This window comes from Asterias amurensis, chromosome 16 (genome assembly GCF_032118995.1).
Source record: "Asterias amurensis chromosome 16, ASM3211899v1".
In the NCBI taxonomy this organism is placed as follows: Eukaryota; Metazoa; Echinodermata; class Asteroidea; order Forcipulatida; family Asteriidae; genus Asterias; species Asterias amurensis.
Window position 1 is genome coordinate 9,061,703 of NC_092663.1, and position 18,034 is coordinate 9,079,736.

Consider the following 18,034-nt stretch of genomic DNA (forward strand, 5'->3'; position numbering starts at 1 on the left):
TACTAAGCAACTACGATTGAGTTGCAGTCACGATCAATTTTAAATCTTTGTGAAATCGGCCCCAGGCATTTCTGTCATTTTTACTTGCCTTAAGAGAAAGTTTAAAGTCACTTGGAAATAGATTTTTTTTTCTTTCAAACATAAGAGTATATGCTTACGAACAATAAAACAATTTTTTTAGTAATTGTTTGTCACGATTTATATGTTTAAAAATATATATAAAGTTGTTTGAGGGGCTGACTCCGCCTACCCCTTTTGTGACGTCAATCGAGGCAGACTTTGCCTGCAATGCGTATAGTAAACACACGTGCAAAGTACATGTACGTCCAAGTCGTGAGTTGGTACGTTTGCCTAAAAATGTAGATTTAAAACACATCTTGGCTTGAATTTGTCTCCATACATGTATGATAGCAACTGCAGAGGGCTTAATTTCTTACAGCTGATGGAGCAGACAATTTTGCTTTACAATTTTCTTCAAACAAAATAATTAGCAGGATACCAGTCAAAGATGGTACATGTGACATAGTATTTCGGCTGGTAACCTTATTCTGCAAAAAACTAGAGCAGTGTCATACCAACTGCAAAGGTTGTGGGTTTGAATCCCACTCGAGTAATATGCCTGTGAGTATACAGTGCTAACACACATCGGTGTATTTGGATAAAAACACAATGAATATTCTTCATCCCGATGCAAATTAAACATTTATTAAACCTTATTCTGGTAAGCATAATTTTCTTGTGCTGAGCTACTTTAACAGCTTAAAGGCAGTGGAGAGTGGACACTATTGGTAATTACTCAAAATAATTATTAGCATAAAACCTTTCTTGATTACGAGTAATGGGGAAAGGTTGATGGTATAAAACATTGTGAGAAACAGCTTCCTCTGAAGTGGAGTAGTTTTCGAGAAAGAAGTAATTTTCCACGAATATGATTTCGAGACCTCAAGTTTAGAATTTGAGGTCTCGAAATCAAGCATCTGAAAGCACACAACTTCGTGAGACAAGGGTATTTTTTCTTTCATTATTATCTTGCAAATTCGACGACAGATTGAGCTAAAATTTTCACAGGTTTGTTATTTTATGCATATGTTGAGATACACCAACTGTGATGGCTAGTCTTTGAGTAATTACCAATAGTGTCCAGTGTCTTTAATTAAGCAGCTCTAAAGAAATTTGGCCCAAGTTTTATTTCCAAACAATAAAAAAGTAACTCACATCTGAAATGAAAACAATTAACATTTTAAAGAGTGTGCACAACATTTTTAATATAAATATTCACAGATTTGCTAAAACCTTACAGATGGTCATCGTGGAAAACTTTCCTTTTAAATATTTTTGTTTTCAGAAATGCTCTTAGTTTTTAAAAAGAAATGAGTAAAACAGCTAGTTTTGGACTCGCAGTTCAAAACCCATTGTTTGAAAACAGATTGTGTCTAAACTTTTACAGGTTTAGTATTTCCAATGATGGGTCACATAAAGTGTGGATACTGGTCTCCGACAATAACCAATGCTGGCCACAGTATTTAAAACAGGTGTAATTTCTAGTAGCCTGTCAAGCAAGAAAGTACATAGTTCTACAAGCCCCAAGCAGTTCTTACTAGACAAAATGTAGTTGGGATAATGTTTGAGTCGAGCCATGACTGATGACATAATGTTCATATTACTTTTATTAGTCAATTTATTTCCTCTTCATAACTAAACTAGCAGGAAACTAAATAAAAAAACAAATTTGCTTTAAAACTGATTAGTCTAGCGGCCTTGAACTTTTGTTTTACTGGGGGAGTCACTATAGGAAATCTTGCTTTACTAAAAGAAGGGAACTTCTGAGGAAAATCGTGAAATGTCTAGAGGTCTATCGGAAGTTTACAAAAGGTATCAACAGGAAAAAACAGTGGGGCACTGTGGTTTAATTTGCAGGTTTAACTTTATAGCCCCTGTTTTCACTTCATACAAACACATACATGCTTTGCAACATCTGTGTGCTTAAAAAACTGAGTTCCTTTTATCCACCCACAGCAGGCAGTCTCGTAGGCCAACCGACCAACAAGACGAACCCACGTCCAATATTGCATCGAGTTACACATTAACCCATTTCGTTTCCCGTTCAATTAATTCACGCTCACACACAAAACGTCCAAACACTCCGCGAGACAGCAGGGGGGTCCATCCCCGCCTTTTTCAATCCTTTCGGAATTGTCGTCACCAATCACAGCTGATATTAAAACATTCCAAACACTTTGCCATTAGTGGCGCCGTGTGATGCTGTTGCAAAATATCAATGATTGATATCAATGTTGACAAACTGAGCCTGTACATATAAAGGTCAATTAGACTTACACCTGAAGTTTCTCTGATTCCAATAAATGCAAATTATAAAAAACCTTCATGAAGACAGGGGATGCACTTGCAAGGTTCTCCCTATAGATACACAAGCTAGCGTACGGGGCCGATATGCACAAATTCTGGGCTTATATTATAGAATGAACAAAAGGGCATTCATAAATACCCCAGACAGTTTCTCTACTCCTATTGGTGGAGAGCGCGTCACGTGGGGGTGTTTAAACGGTCATCACACAGCAACGACTCTGCCGGTTTTAAACGGCCGTTTAAGAACTCGTCGCTACCCTTTTATTCTCGTCGCTACCCCTAAAACCAAGATTAACACCAAGTAGAGAACATTCCAAAGACTTTGTTTCAATTCAGTGTGCTTTGGTCCAGAACGTCCCACAGTTTTTCAAAAACCTGGGTAGAACCCTTACTTGCCTCCATGCCCCTGATCATATGAATGTACAAAGTAGACACAATAAAAACTACCAGGCCTGAAATTTCATCTTTGAGACCATTTTTTATTTACACAAAGAGCATTTCCATTGGAAAAATCTTTAAATTCTATGGTAAAAATTTGAAGGGACACCAAAGCAAAGACCAGGGCAACACAGGTTGTGACCTCTATGTAATTCCAGGCCTGAATTACCATAGAAAACACAGTGGCAGTGTCATGGCCGCGTGGTTAAGAGCACCAGATTCAAGCACTGGTGTTTAATCAGCAGGGTGTGGGTTCGGATCCCGGTCGTGACACTTGCTACATAAAATTGGGGAGGTAGTGCTTTCTGCTCTACCGGCCAGGTTTCGAATTGAAGATACCCAAGCCTACATTCGTATGGACTGTAAAGGGGTAAACCCTGTTTCAACTTTAGGAGTAGGTGGCAACGGCCTCTGGAAAAAATAATTGTAGCCCACACCTTGAAGTGGCCTTCAGGCCTTGTGTGTCAGGCAACTTGCATACAAAAAAACTATTAAAAAAAACTGCCTTGCCATATTCTAAAAACGAAAGTTCAGGCATGCAATACTTCCGAGTTTCTTCCTCCATGCCAAGACAGAGGCTAGAAGAAAAACAAATCTCTGGCACCATTTTGACGGATGAAACTCCCTCCTCGTAAAAGATTCCAATTGCATAATGTGCGGCCCACGCCAAAATCAGCCACTTCTTGGAAATAGTACAACAATTGCCATTTGAAGTACAGACACCTGAGATGTAGACGCCCTTGATATCAACCAAATGTGGCTATGTCGAGAAACACTTGTCTAAGTCCGTAGAGGCCTAAATTCTCATTTATTTGATGAGCTATTATGACCCACTGTTTAGTTTGGCATGGACTCTGGGGCATCACATCTTGATCATAAGATTACAGAAAAAGATGTTGCACAAGAAGTTTTACCCGACCGGCTGGTTTTTTTTATCGTTCTGACCAAAAACGTAACTTTACTTGGCTAAATACATACATGTACACACATTCACAACAGGGCTCGAATCGAGGGGAAAGGTCCATAATTAAGACCGCAGGACTTGTAGTTAACCATTTTTATTTTAGACCAGAGTTTTATTTATTAGACTACAAATTAATATTGGAGAATGTTTTTCTTCTTAACACATTAAAATGACTGAGGAGAGCTCTTTAGAAGCAAACTTTCACAAATCAGTCTAAAGTTAAATATTAAATAACAATTGTAATCATAGTACACTGGGTTCCAATATTGGACTTGTCAATTATTCTCTTTGTTGCAATAAGCCTAAATAAGACAAAGGTGGTTCTCCCAATGCACAAGATCTTCTGATCTACCATACAAGTACCTTTAAAATCCATTTAGCTTCTTAGATGGAGTGTTGTGAAATACAGCGTGCATCCTACATGCAGCTCAAGAACCCATCCTCTGCTCTGCACAAAATCTAATTGCTCGTCACAAAAGGCTTCCAGCTATGTGTGTACAGAGACACTAGACTTCAACCAGTCCTCCCCTCTCTCTCTCTCTCTCTCTCTCTCCTTCACTCTTTAAAGGTCAAATGCAAAATTATCTTTTAAAGAGTAATGCCATAGTTTGCAAAGGGCACTTCCAGTCCGGAAAACCTGACAAGTCTATGAGGACATTTTGAAGAGACACAAAAGCCAAAACCAGGGCAAATGAGGGCATGGCCTCCTGGTAATTCCAAGCACCTGTAAACGCCCTCAGAACTCAAGGTACCGACTATATATAAAGAAAATTGTCAGCTTCTATTCTTCTTAAGAAAGCATTTCTTGTTTGTTCATCTCCACAAAATTTCAGTTGCATGTAATGTAAATTTCACCATATTTGACTAGATTTCCGTCCGAGAAGGACCTAAAAACAGCTGACCAACATGTAAAAACAGGAGACTGATGCCAGTCTACCCATTCCCACCATACTCCTACCGGGCCATGCTCCTACAGACACATTACCTACACTGCACTCCCAAGACACAGCCTGCAGAAGCCTGATGCTACATCATAGAGTCTAGCCACTTTTACGTCAAAGCAATGCACAGCAGCCTAAAAAGCCTGTTTAACTCCCAACCCACACCACACAATAATCGTAAGTCTAGCCTCATCCAACACACTGCAGACTGAAGCCAGTCTACCCCACTATCAACTCGCTCCACAATACATTAAGTAAAAGCCCGATCTCAATCGACACACAGCTGACTGAAAGCCAGTCTACCCAACTCTCAACAAGCTCTGCAATGAATAGAAGCCTGATCTCCATCAACATTCGGCAGACTGATGCCAGTCTACCTCAATCTCAACACAATAAATAAAAGCCTGATCTTCATTAGACACTCAGAAGACCGATGCCAGTCTACCCCACTCTCAACTCGCTCTGCTCTCAACATGCTCCGCAATAAATAGAAGCCTGATCTCCATCAACACTCAGCAGACTGATGCCAGTCTAAACCTGATCTCCACTGGACACTCAGAAGACTAATGCCAGTCTTCCCCACTCTAAACTCGCTCTGCAATAAATAGGTGCCTGATCTCCATCAACACTCAGCAGACTGATGCCAGTCTACCTCAATCTCAACACAATAAACAAAAGCCTGATCGCCATTGAAAAACTCAGCAGACTGATGCCAGTCTACCTCAATCTCAACACAATAAATAAAAGCCGGATCGCCATTGAAAAACTCAGCAGACTGGTGTTAGTCTACCACTCCTCACAAACCACAGTGTCCCACTGGCCGCTATGCAATAAATATAACCTGAGCTGAACTCCCAGCAGTACTCACAACCTAGTGGGATTTGTTTAGACAGACAATCACTTAGGGACCACCTTATACGGTAGAAACCAAAAGACAAAATCAATATCTTGTGGTGGAAATCGGGGATTTTATAAATGTCAGGAATAGTAATCTTCTTGCGTAGCTGTCGAGGGGAAAACAACTGTAAAATTGGAGAGAAAGAAAAAAGTAGCATAGCAAGCCAGTGGAAATGTCATTGTCATGGTTGATTATACCATAGTGTATAATTTATAAAATATAATTTTCATACAATAGGGCCTACTATACTACCTCCTCCTGGTACTTAATAATGATTTGTCTAGCAATTTATTAAAGCCATTGGACCCTTTCGGTACAGAAACAAACACAAAAATTCACAGATTTACAATAACTTACGGGGTTTACAGAAGATACTGGTGAAAGACTTCTCTTGAAATATTATTCCATGAAATGTTTTACTTTTTGAGAAAATAGTAAAACAATATCAATTCTCTAAATCAAGAATTACGGATTTATTTTAAACACATGTCATGACACGGTGAAACATGCGATACAAGGGTGGGTTTTCTCATTATTTTCTCCCTAATCCGATGACCGATTACCCTAAAATTTCACTTTGTAAGTTGTGATACACGAAGTGTAGGCCTTGGACAATACTGTTTACCGAAAGGGTCCAATGGCTTTAACAAGAAAAGTACTAAGGCCCATTCATAAACATTCTCAAAAATCTCAACTGATTTTGAACCACCCACTCACCTACCCCCAAAAAATAAAGTTTTAAATTTAAATAATTTTCTTCTACAATTAACCCACCCACAAACAAATCTACAATTTTAATTTTTTGTTAAATAATCTAAACGGCCTCTAAAGTGCCTCGTTCTCAAGGCAAATTTTTCCACCATCAGCTCAAAACAACAACACTGAAAACTCTATTTTTGTCAGAACTCGGCTCAAAATTGTGTTGTTTTTGTGTAGTGCCTACAGGGAGTGAGAATTTTGTTTTATGCACAGATTTTTCACAGTTGACCACCTACAGTTTCCGCCCTTTAAATTCAATTTCAAGAATTCCTCTGAAACGAGGCAGTTCAACGATAATTTCCAACATGAAATTATTAATATCAAACTCAACACTCCCAAAGTAAAAAAAAAACACTGTGTAAACGCCTCAAGGCAAGGAGCGCTGTCAGATATGACTATGCCCATTTGCGCAATAAAAAAATCCCAAAGTACAAATCTGACAGTGAAGCGATGAGTAATACGTACTAGAACCATTAACTTGAAATTTCCAAAACAAATACCGCAGTTTTCTGGGGAATAGTGGCCGGACAGCCGACCCAAAACGATTAGCATTTGAGAATTTTCTGTTATATATTAAAACTTGACTCATACCAGCTCTGTGGTTTAATGTACGTCAGTAGGAGCGTCTGAGAAAACAGTGGGTCTACATCTCGCAATATTCTCGCTCATCTCGGATTTCTCAAGAGTGGATCTTCTCAACTTGTTGGGCCCTTAGTTCATTTGGCAGCCTGTCGTGCCTCACTCAAAATTGATGGACACTCCAGATTGCATGACAGGTTTTTTTTTGTCTCGGGTCTGCGGCAGGATTAATGAAAAACTGTCGCAAGGGGGGTTACAGCGAAGTGCCTGCAATGTTTACCTAGGAATGACTAACAAGTGTTTGAGAAGCGTGGCCTATATGCGCTTTGGCTGCAGAAAAAGGGCAGAGAGAGGCCCAAGCTCTCAAGCAGTTCGAGTTTGTGCTCTGTGCACGACACTGTGCATTCACTTGAATTATACCATACGTATACAATCCTTCCGTTTTAACTTAATGTATTTATTTCAAAACATTCCACAAAGAATTGGCTAGATCAGTTTACGAAGCAGTTTGAAAATGACTGTGAATCTATTGTATTTTAAATCATGTCGGTTAAATTGAAATTAATCATTACTGAAGCCAGAGAAAGCTAGTGAGTCATTATCCACTAGCATTGGAGCATTTTGTAGACGCGTGTGGCTATTTTATTACGCTGTGTTTTTAAAAGCACAACATGGAAAAATCACAAGATTATCTGATTTGCAGGTATGCCAAGTTTGCCGCACAGATAAAGCATCAGTTAAACCCGGTTCATACTTCCAGTGAATGCAATACGAATGTTGACGTCACATATTCGCAACGAATAATTAGCAGTGGTTGAGTTGTGCTCAACTCTCTTGCAAATATCACTGCGAGTTATGACACCAAATTCACATCAAATTCGCATCGCATTCGCAAGAAGTATGAATCGTGCTTTATATAGACCCCCCCCCCAAAAAAAAAAAAAAAGAAGAAGACAACTATCAATGCGCATTGCCATTTTGTTATACAGTGTTTTACGTAACATCATTTTGCCGCATGCGCCTGTGGATGCACATGTGTGTCATTGATATGCTGAGTTCACAGCAAGACACAATGGTGTGCAGTCAAGCTGATTCCTATACTGGATTCCTGTCACAATACATAGGAAGTGATGCTTAATGGTTGACAGATGTACAAGGGACCTGACTATTCCACACCGTCATCGCTCCTGTTTGGTTGACCTGCTCTGTCACCATAGTCAAATCATCACTGTCAAAAAATGTCACTGAATGAACATTGTAAACTTGTCACTTTAAAAAATTAGGATTTGTCCTGAACTTTTTCAGTGACTGGAAGGCAGGATTAATGAACATGTCATTTCACCGTCAGCTTTTTCACTAGACCTACATACATGTATGGTCTAGGCCTGGGCGAATTGTTCGAATATCCGGTTAATGGCAAATAGGTTTTCCTATCCGTAACCGCGAATGCCTTTTTTTTCTTAACCGGATATCCGCATAGGGCGCGAATACCTATTTACAAACCGGATAATTCTGTAATTACAACCGAGTAACCGGATATTCTTTAATATCCGAATATCTGCGGACGTCGGGCGACAACTGATATGAATGTTTTGTCTGAATCCTTATGAAACTTCTATTTAAAACGGAATAAAACAGCATATATTAAGTATTTAACAAAGCTCACCTCCGTGAAGAGTTAAAACAATGACATTTCTGACGTAATTTGTTCAAAGATTATAAAAGTTTTCCTTCACGTAGAGTCAATCACGATCAAAAGAAAAAGCAAATCGCCATCTTTAACTTAGATCCGGTCATTTTTATGAATGAACCGAGTGACACTGTCTAAAACAAATATCAATCCGCCCATAAGATCTCATTCACAAACGAACAGCGCCCTCTAGTGGCAAAAAAAAATATTTGAATATCCGGTTTATTTCGGATAGTTGGCCAGCGGTATCCGAATAACAAAATTTCACTATTCGCCCAGCACTAGTATGGTCATAAAGAAGGAATACTTTTCTGTTGAACTAGCCAGCTGGGCCCAATTTCATAAAGCCTGTAAGCATATAAACAGGATTACCAACCAAATATGTGTTGCATATTGCTTGTCAGTGGTATTCAGCTGTTGTTTGCTTATCCTGAAAATCACTTGGAAATTTGGTTAGTAATCCTGTTTTTATCAAGGAACAAGTTTCATGCTAAGCAAATGTTTGTGCTTACAGGGTTTATGTAATTGGGCACTGAATCACTTTGAGTGAATTTACTGGCCCTCATGTGTTTTAAAGGCAGTGGACACTATTGGTAATTACTCAAAATAGTTATTAGCATAAAACCTTTCTTGGTGACGAGTAATTGGGAGAGGTTGATGATATAAAACATTTTTCGAGAAAGAAGTAATTTTCCGCGAATTTGCTTTCAAGACCTCAAGTTTAGAACTTGAGGTCTCGAAATCAACCATCTAAACGCACACAACTTCGTGTGACAAGGGTTATTTTTCTTTCATCATTATCTCGCAACTTCAATGACCGATTGAGTGATAAAAGCTTTATTTTGAAAAAATACCACTTCCAGGTGACTTTAAGCAGCTCAATGAAATTGGGCCCAGATTTATAGGCTAACTTTGCCTTTACAGCATAAAACATGTAAAGCAAGAGTGTGATGAAACTAAGGGACTTGTTGTTGCCTTGGATCAGACGAGTTGGCAGTGTAAAAGGCATTTGTAACCGTTTGTTATAAAATAAAACAAGAATACAATGATCCACACACACTTGCCTCTAAATTGGGTGGTTTTCCTTTTGCTTTGCGAACTAATGTAACACGGTCGGCCATTTGTGGGAGTCAAAATTTGACTCCCATAAATTTGACGAGGTATGAGAAAAACCATGCAATTTCGAGGCATGTTTGTGTGGATCATTGTACTCTACTTTTAAAACATCTTTCCAACCATGCATTTTATAACAAACGGTTGCCATTGCTTTTCAAAGACCAACTCGTCTGATTTAAGGCAACGCGTTCCTTTAACACCCATATCTTCTGGACTCTCGCCAGCTTTTGATAGGAGCAGTGCATCCTGTAAACTTTGGCAAGACCAAGGAAGAAATGGAGGATTCTATGTGTGGTTAAGATGAATCATCTTCACCTCATTTAATCTCTCCATCAACCTCATTATTTCTTTGTCGCTGCCCAACAATAATAGTCCATGTAAATCCTTTTCCACTAATATCACCAACATCCCAACAAACACCTGCCACCAGCCGTCCACCCCATTCTAAAAAATAAACTAATTAAAAATTCTTATCATCTTCATCGATGTAAAAAAAAAAAAAAAAATTGACATTTCGACTAGACAAACATCCTGTATAAAAGTGTATTTTGAAAAGAAAGCTAAATGGTTACTGTAGGGGGGGGGGGGGCCTATACTGTACACATCCCACTTTAAGAACCAAATACATAATTCATGAGCAGGGAGAACAAAGACTGCAACACAGTATTGTGCACAATTCCCCGCAGCCTCGATTTATATGCATGCAGGCTCAGGTGTGTGACCATGCATGCCAAACGATACTTCCCAAAAAAACCTTGAAGGTTCATTCCTGATGATGCATTTTGTCTTTACTCTGAATTGAGTCACACCTGCTGTGTTAAATATCATCTCCAGAGACATAGATAGAGAGGAGAAAAAAAAGTCCCGGTTTTGTGAATTTGCATAATTACATTCCAAGCCTGCCCCATCCCAACAGAGAAAACAAAATCAGTTTCCACGCAGATGAGTGCTTTTGAAAATTAGGCAAAAATGTCGCATTATATTAAAGCAAACGACTGTGAATTCTGACACAAAACAGCTGCTCCAACTAGTCTTCTTTTGAGTATTTAATATGTAAATATTTATGCAAATTATGCAAATTATTCAATGATACTTGATAGAGAACTATTGAACTGAATGTTTGTTTAATCTATAACTTAAAGGTGCTGTTATTTGTACTTTTCTTTCGGACACTGTTACCAAAAAGGATAAAAAATATGTGTAGCAAAAAGCATCACACTTGAAAGTAAAATAAGTTAACTGGTCTAGGATGTGGGTGATTTTTTTTTAATTATTGAAAGGTTGCTGCAAATGCAAATTATACCATTGCTTAGGCAAATATTTTCAAAAATCAAAATCAAAGTAAAAATCAAAATTTAATTCTGTAAAGCCTGGTTCATATAAACGTGAATACGAAGTGAATTTTGGTGACGTAATAATAGATATGTCAGGGGTCGAAATTGCCACTAGCCCGCTAACCCGGGACTACCAGATTTACAGCCGGGCTACTGATTTTTCCAGTTTGATAGCCCGACGGGCTAGTGGAAAAATAATGCAAAAATCATCATCACAAACAATAAAGAACTATGTTATTGGTGTATTGTAAAGTTTGAGCCGTGACGCGAGACATAATGTGTCTTTCGGGCTACCAAAATCTAATCAGGGCTACTAAAAATTATTGGTCACTAGCCCTGCTGACTACCATGGAAATACACTTAATTTCGACCCCTGTATGTACCGCTTTCCAGTTCCCTTTTGGTTAAAGAACATTTTGAACTAGGCTTTTAGCTGTACTTCTGTTTTATTATACCTACAATTTATTTTGTGTTATCTAAGCTTGGGTGATATCACGATATTATCGAATATCGGGGTATTAATTTGGAAACGATTTCGATATCGGATGGATTTGGTTTTAATCGATATATCACGATATATCACAATAATCGCGATATATCGCGATATCGGTTAAATATCGCGATGTATTTGCTAGCCTGAGACATCTTGTACCCTATAGGTTTGGAGTAAAACCAGAAGAATAGGTCATTAGAACACCTCTCTTATGCTATCACTGTCTCTTCTACAACTTTCACTGGGAGTTTGAAGACTGATGATGTCAAATTTAATTAATCACGATTATATCGTTTATCGCGATATATTGTCGGCGATATATCGTGAATAAAATAAATCGATATCGCCCAAGCTTAGTGTTATCACCCACTTTATCTGTAATAAAGTGTATTTAAAGTAAGTCAATACACTGATGATCTCTATTATAAAAAGTAATCAAACAGTCTAGTTTCATGCCAGGAAGCATTTGTGTACACAACCAAAACTGTGTAAACACAAGAGTGTGTGTCTATGTTTTGATACCTTAGGCTGGACTGGAGATAATACTGGGGGTAGTAAAACAATCAAAGGAAATTTACATTAATTTATGAAAGCTGGAACTTGTAATATCATTCTAATACATTTTTTAAATCTGATATCAATAGTGTGAATTTTTTATTTTAATTTTTTTTTTAATTTATTATTCTTCTTTTTGCTTCTGAAGAAAGAGTTTGACAGATGACGCTGCTGAACATTTCAAAATTGTACAAGGCTAATGGACATGAAGTAATGCCAGATTACGACAATAACTCTTTAAAGGTTTTAATTAACGACATGTACCACTATTCAATGGCAGATTTTGTTTGTGTTATACCATCAAATAATGCTTGCAACTTTCTTGAAACAATTTAACATAGACGTTCAAAATGTTAATCAAAAAAATTTCAGGTCAAATCTACCAAAATTGTTAGACCTACATGTATAGCATCACAATGCACATCACAAACACAATGTACAGTATGGATTTAAGAATACTGCATTGCAGTCTTCGGAGTTTTATCACATCACTTTGAATCCCACTACCCACAAATGTTTTTATTCTGCCTTTTCTGTCATTTGTCAAAGCACATTCAGGAGTGAAGAAGTGTGCCATACATGTACATGTAAGAACATTGTTGTTTTATTTTTCAGTCATGCCCTCAAGTGTGGTCCAGACTGGGTTGAGATTTGAAGACAACTCTTTCAAATCTGTTTCATATAATATGGAAAGACTTGTGGTAACACCATGTAATGACTAGGCCCCCCATCTCTAAATAAGTCGCCAGGGTGGTTCTGAAAAGAATCGTTGGTTTCAACTCAATGTATGCTCTGATCGTCTTCTGTTTCATATACTTTAAGAACTGTACAAAAGGGTTAAAAACAGTCGCAACTTCTACTACCCAATTGCAAAAGTAAAGGGCACCGAAGGAGTGGGGTCAGTAGACCAGTTTAAGAAACTGCTTATCATTAGGTAAGGCATTCCAATCTTATCTTGAAGCCTAAACAATTTGGTGTGGGTGGAATGACATGGGAGAAGATGAAATTTGATTATGATTGAGGCCATACTGTAGACAAGCCTCACCTGTAATGGTTTTTAATTAAACTATAAAGGAAGGGCACCTGATGATAATGAGAACCCTGAACATCTCAAGGGGCAACAAGGCAATGATCAGGGCAGGGCTTGAAAATATCACTTGCCCAAGGTCAGTACTTTTAGCATCCGTGCCAGTAAAATCAAGACCGGACGATTCAGAGGTCTTGTTTTGTTCAATTGAATGAAAATACTTCACTGTGTTACTCTGTGTAATTCCTATAAATTTGTGTATTCAGTCTGATAAATATCTTTCAACTCCAGTATCGAAGCCTAATACATGTACTATGTGAGACAAACGAGATAAATCTGATAACAAAAATAATTTTGTTTGGGTCTTTTAAATAAATAAATTTTGGTTGTGTAAAAATTATTGAGCTACGAGTGATTGCGGTCTTGTGGATTTCCCCCAAATTGGCTCCAGCTATGTGTACACTAGGGTCATGAAAGCAATCTGCCTCTGTTACCCCTGTGAAGTATGAGGAATGCACTAGAAATGTACAACTTGTGTACACTTTCCACAATCGAGTAGACAACTTTAAATTTGACACTCAATGAGTTCACATATTGTATTGTTTAAAGGCAGTGGACACTATTGGTAATTGTCAAAGACTAGCCTTCAGTTGGTGCATCTCAACATACATGTATGCATAAAATAACAAACCTGTAAAAATTTGAGCTCAATCGGTCATCGAAGTTGCGAGATAATAATGAAAGAAAAAAAACACCCCTGTCACACGAAGTTGTGTGCGTTTAGATGGTTGATTTCGACACCTCAAGTTCTAAACCCGAGGTCTTGAAATCAAATTCGTGGAAAATTACTTCTTTCTCGAAAACTATGGCACTTCAGAGGGAGCCGTTTCTCACAATGTTTTATACCATCAACCTCTCCCCATTACTTGTCACCAAGAAAGGTTTTATGCTAATAATTATTTTGAGTAATTACCAATAGTGTCCACTGCCTCTAATGTACAATCAGAATTTTTTTTTACAATAATATTGCCACCAGACTTTCCCTTTAAAATGTTTTATGACCAGATATCAGGACAAGAAGATAAATTGTCATTTCACAAGTCCACCAGTTTTTTCACTGGTCCGATTTATAAAATAGGGAGACTTTTCAACACTATGTTGTCCATGTACTACATATACTACATGTCAGCTGATAATTGTTACTGTTATTTCCAGGTGGTATTTGGAATGCAGAGAGAACCCTGAACACCACCAATATGATGATAACTCAACAGAATACCATAAGTAACGTATCATAATATGGATAACTTTCAATGCCTTCATATAAACAATTTATTTTAAAAACAACCAACGTCCAACAGTGTCTGTGATAATTGCATTGATTTATTGCATACATCATGCTGGGCCCACCCTTTTCTTGTCCTGGGGCAGGACATAGCCTTTAGAAGTGTTTTGTGTGTGATAAATTTACTTTTATCACAATTATGACACAGTCTCCCATTTGCAATTGCTCAACACTGGTTGTCATACAATCAAAATAGGCTCTGATACTTTTTATAAACAATTTTTTTTTTTTTCTTTCTTTTTTTTCTTTTTTTTTTCCCGGGGGATAATGGTTTATTTACAACATTTCACAAAATCGAACATCAGATCGTCAAAACAAAAAAAACTTGCCTCGGTTTGGTGATACTGATTTGAATGAGGAAAACAAAAGATGGCTTCACAATGTTACAAGTAAAAGCCACAGTACAAAGACTGTCAAAAACATTTCTCTAAACCCATAAATTTGGTGAAGTAATTAATTTTTACAAATTTAGTTCAATTTCATGTCATTTAAATTTAAATTTATGTAAACAAAATATTGCCCACCTGTTTTGAAACATGGCAGTTGGAAGTTGATTGAACAAGTTTCAGCCATTAATTAATTCTCAAATTCATTTTTGCTTACAATACAAGTACTTTTTGCATTGATGAGATAACTTTTAATAAAATTATACAATCTGGTACCTGAGGGTATTTTGCTTGAGTGTTAACAAAAAACATGTCAAATATTTGAAAGGTGCTATTTATAAGGACATTTAATTTCATACTGCTTCAAACAAAAAAACTGGCAATTTTATTTATGGGAACAAATTATTTCAAAACTTGACAAAATAAAACATAACAGAAAAAAAGGGGGAAAGACAAAGTACCATCATAATACTGGATTTATTTTCATGATTCTTTTTCATGTACGACCAATTGAAACTAAATTTAGGTCGTGTTTTTATGAGAAAAATAACAATTTTAATATCACAAAGTACAAAATTTACACCAAATTTCTGGGGGAAAAAAAATCAAAAATAAACCAAAGATTAAATAAAGAAAATAAATAGTTCACTCCTAGTCCTGGAGTCCTAAACACTACCAAAATAAAACAGAAAATCAACAACCAGTTAGTTGAGAATGAACATAACCTCCAGAACTAATCAGTAAAATTCATTGTGCAATTTACTGTAAGCCAGAGTGGTAGCCGTACGTTATGAGTATACATTGTACATGTGTCAACAATGCAAAATGTCCATATGCCACAACCCTGACAGACAACACACAAAGCACTGTGCTGTTTGACATCTGCTCCCAATATAAAAAAACACCACAAAGAAATCAGACAATGGCCGACACACAAAAAACAAGACAAGCATGTCTGTAAAACCATCAATTATTAAAAACTCTCACAATGTGACTTATAGTCCAGTATCGTGTGATAAACTCAGAACAATTTTACGATAAACTGTGTTTTTGAACGGGGAAAAGACCAACGCTGATGCCCGTACACTTAAGGCAGAGCCCACCGAACAAAGCGCCGTCAAAACTACACACACGGCCCCAGCCTTTCATGTCAAATCCACGCTGTGAAAATATCCCCGACTCGGCGGCAGCGGTGTGATCCTTTATAGGCAATCACTGAAACACAACAAAATCTAACCCCGATTTCCCCCCAATCTACGCGGCTGATATATGTTCTTGATGAAGAAAACCATGAAGGTAAGTATATTCAATACTCTCATGATGAGCATAAACATAACATAATCATCATCAGTGATAATATTACTTGCAATGTCAAATTAAAAATAAATAACACGTGCGCTTATAAATTATGTTAATAATTTTAATAAGACCAAAACGTACTAATTACAATTCGGTCTACTTACCCAAAAGTCCTTCGTGAAGTTTGCAAATGAGATGCAGACTTGATGATGAGTAGAAATAATAAGGCGTTCTCCTAACTGTTGATTGTCTTATTCCCTCCAACCTGGGAGTTTAGCCAGGGAATCACCACAAGGAAAAAAATAGTCTAAGAATTGCTTGAAAGAATCCAGGGGCCCCAGCGACCGAGCCACGGCGGCCCTGCTCAGGCCCTGTTTTTCATAAATCCGACTCGCAATAATCCACGTGCCACGGTCAATAAATTATGCTAATTACTAACATTATTAGATCATTAATTCCGGCCCCATTTTGTCTTCAGAATATCGCCAATCAGTTGATAATAGCGACGGAAACTTCTGCTTCTCAGCACACGGTGAAATTGGCGAGGAAAAGCGGTGGAAAATGGGAGCGTGGTATTCGATTACAAGCAATGCGTGGATTGTCTTGTACAATATGTTAATGTCATATTACGTATGCGGAATGACCAACACGTTACGACCGCTATAGTAATACGCTAAATATTTAAGTAGGACTAATTAGTCCAAGAAAACGCATAAAAATGCAATCAAAAATCGTTCCAGTAACTTCAAAAGTAAAATTATAGTTGTGAATATAACACGAGTTTGTATTGTTCGAATAAATTTTGAGGGGTACCATTATTTATTATGTTATGTTAAAATATAGCAGCGGAGGAATATCATAAATTATTTATATGCAAATGAAAACGTTACATATTCATTGTAAACCAAGATGGCGGAGTCCAGTGAACACTCGGCGCTGCTAGTGGAAGAACGGAAGGTAAACAGACATGTCATTTGTTTTTCTGGTTTAGTTTGCCTGTCGATGAATACGTTTCTCGGTACACTGTTGCTTCTTACAATAAGTTAGCAAGTTTGATGCTCTGGGAGTTGTCTGTAAGGTTTAAAACGGAAATAGAAAGTGACGACCTGTGGACTTGGTTGGTGGCTTTGTGTGCAGGGGATGGACGGGTGGGCACTATTGCATTGTTTTCCACACGCAGAATACAATACAAATTACAATAACAAACACATGGCCCAGTGCAGAGAACTATTCGATTTCGTGTATGAAACTTTGGGTAGGCCCTAACACTTCAATTATTGTGTTATTGGCATGCTGGAATGCCACAGGACAATATACGGTCCAAATCATTCTAGTTGTTATTACATTTATGACTTATAATGTGTTAACAAATAACAATGTTAACAGTAACACATATTGTGATTAACATTTTCTACAATTCTAGTTCTTATTCTTGAACTAAATAAATAAGTTTGAAGAAAAAGATTGTAACTTTTTCTTGCTATCATATATAAATTATAATTGAACAAAATTCAAGCATCAACTTTTATTAAGTTTTAAGATTTTAGAAAATTAGAAATCTTTTGGGATAACTTTCTGTAGGAAAAGTTTCAGTATAGACCCCTTTACAGATAGGCCGGAAGTGGTGATTATGATGCATTTTGGGAGAGTTTATGAGCATGCTACGCACGTTTTATGTGTGACGAACATTCCAAAACATCGCATCCTATCCCAGAATGCATTGCTTTTTCCTATTTGTAAAGGGGTCTAGGCGCCACCACTTTTTCACTCGATATGAAATAATATAGTATCTAATTTACCTCATTGAGATATCCCTTTTTGTTAAAATGAGTGAAAAGGTGGT

The 18,034-nt window shown here is 37.4% G+C and overlaps 1 protein-coding gene across 4 annotated transcripts in view; it reads right to left on the minus strand.

Annotated features, from left to right (window-relative positions):
• LOC139948946 (uncharacterized) overlaps positions 1–16,771 on the minus strand; it is a 55,126-nt gene extending 38,355 nt beyond the window's left edge. For all 4 annotated transcript variants that reach the window (XM_071947322.1, XM_071947321.1, XM_071947323.1 and 1 more), the window contains exon 1: positions 16,356–16,771. The gene's annotated coding sequence lies outside the window, so the exon portion shown is untranslated. The remainder of the gene's footprint in view (positions 1–16,355) is intronic.
• Positions 16,772–18,034: the final 1,263 nt, after the last annotated feature.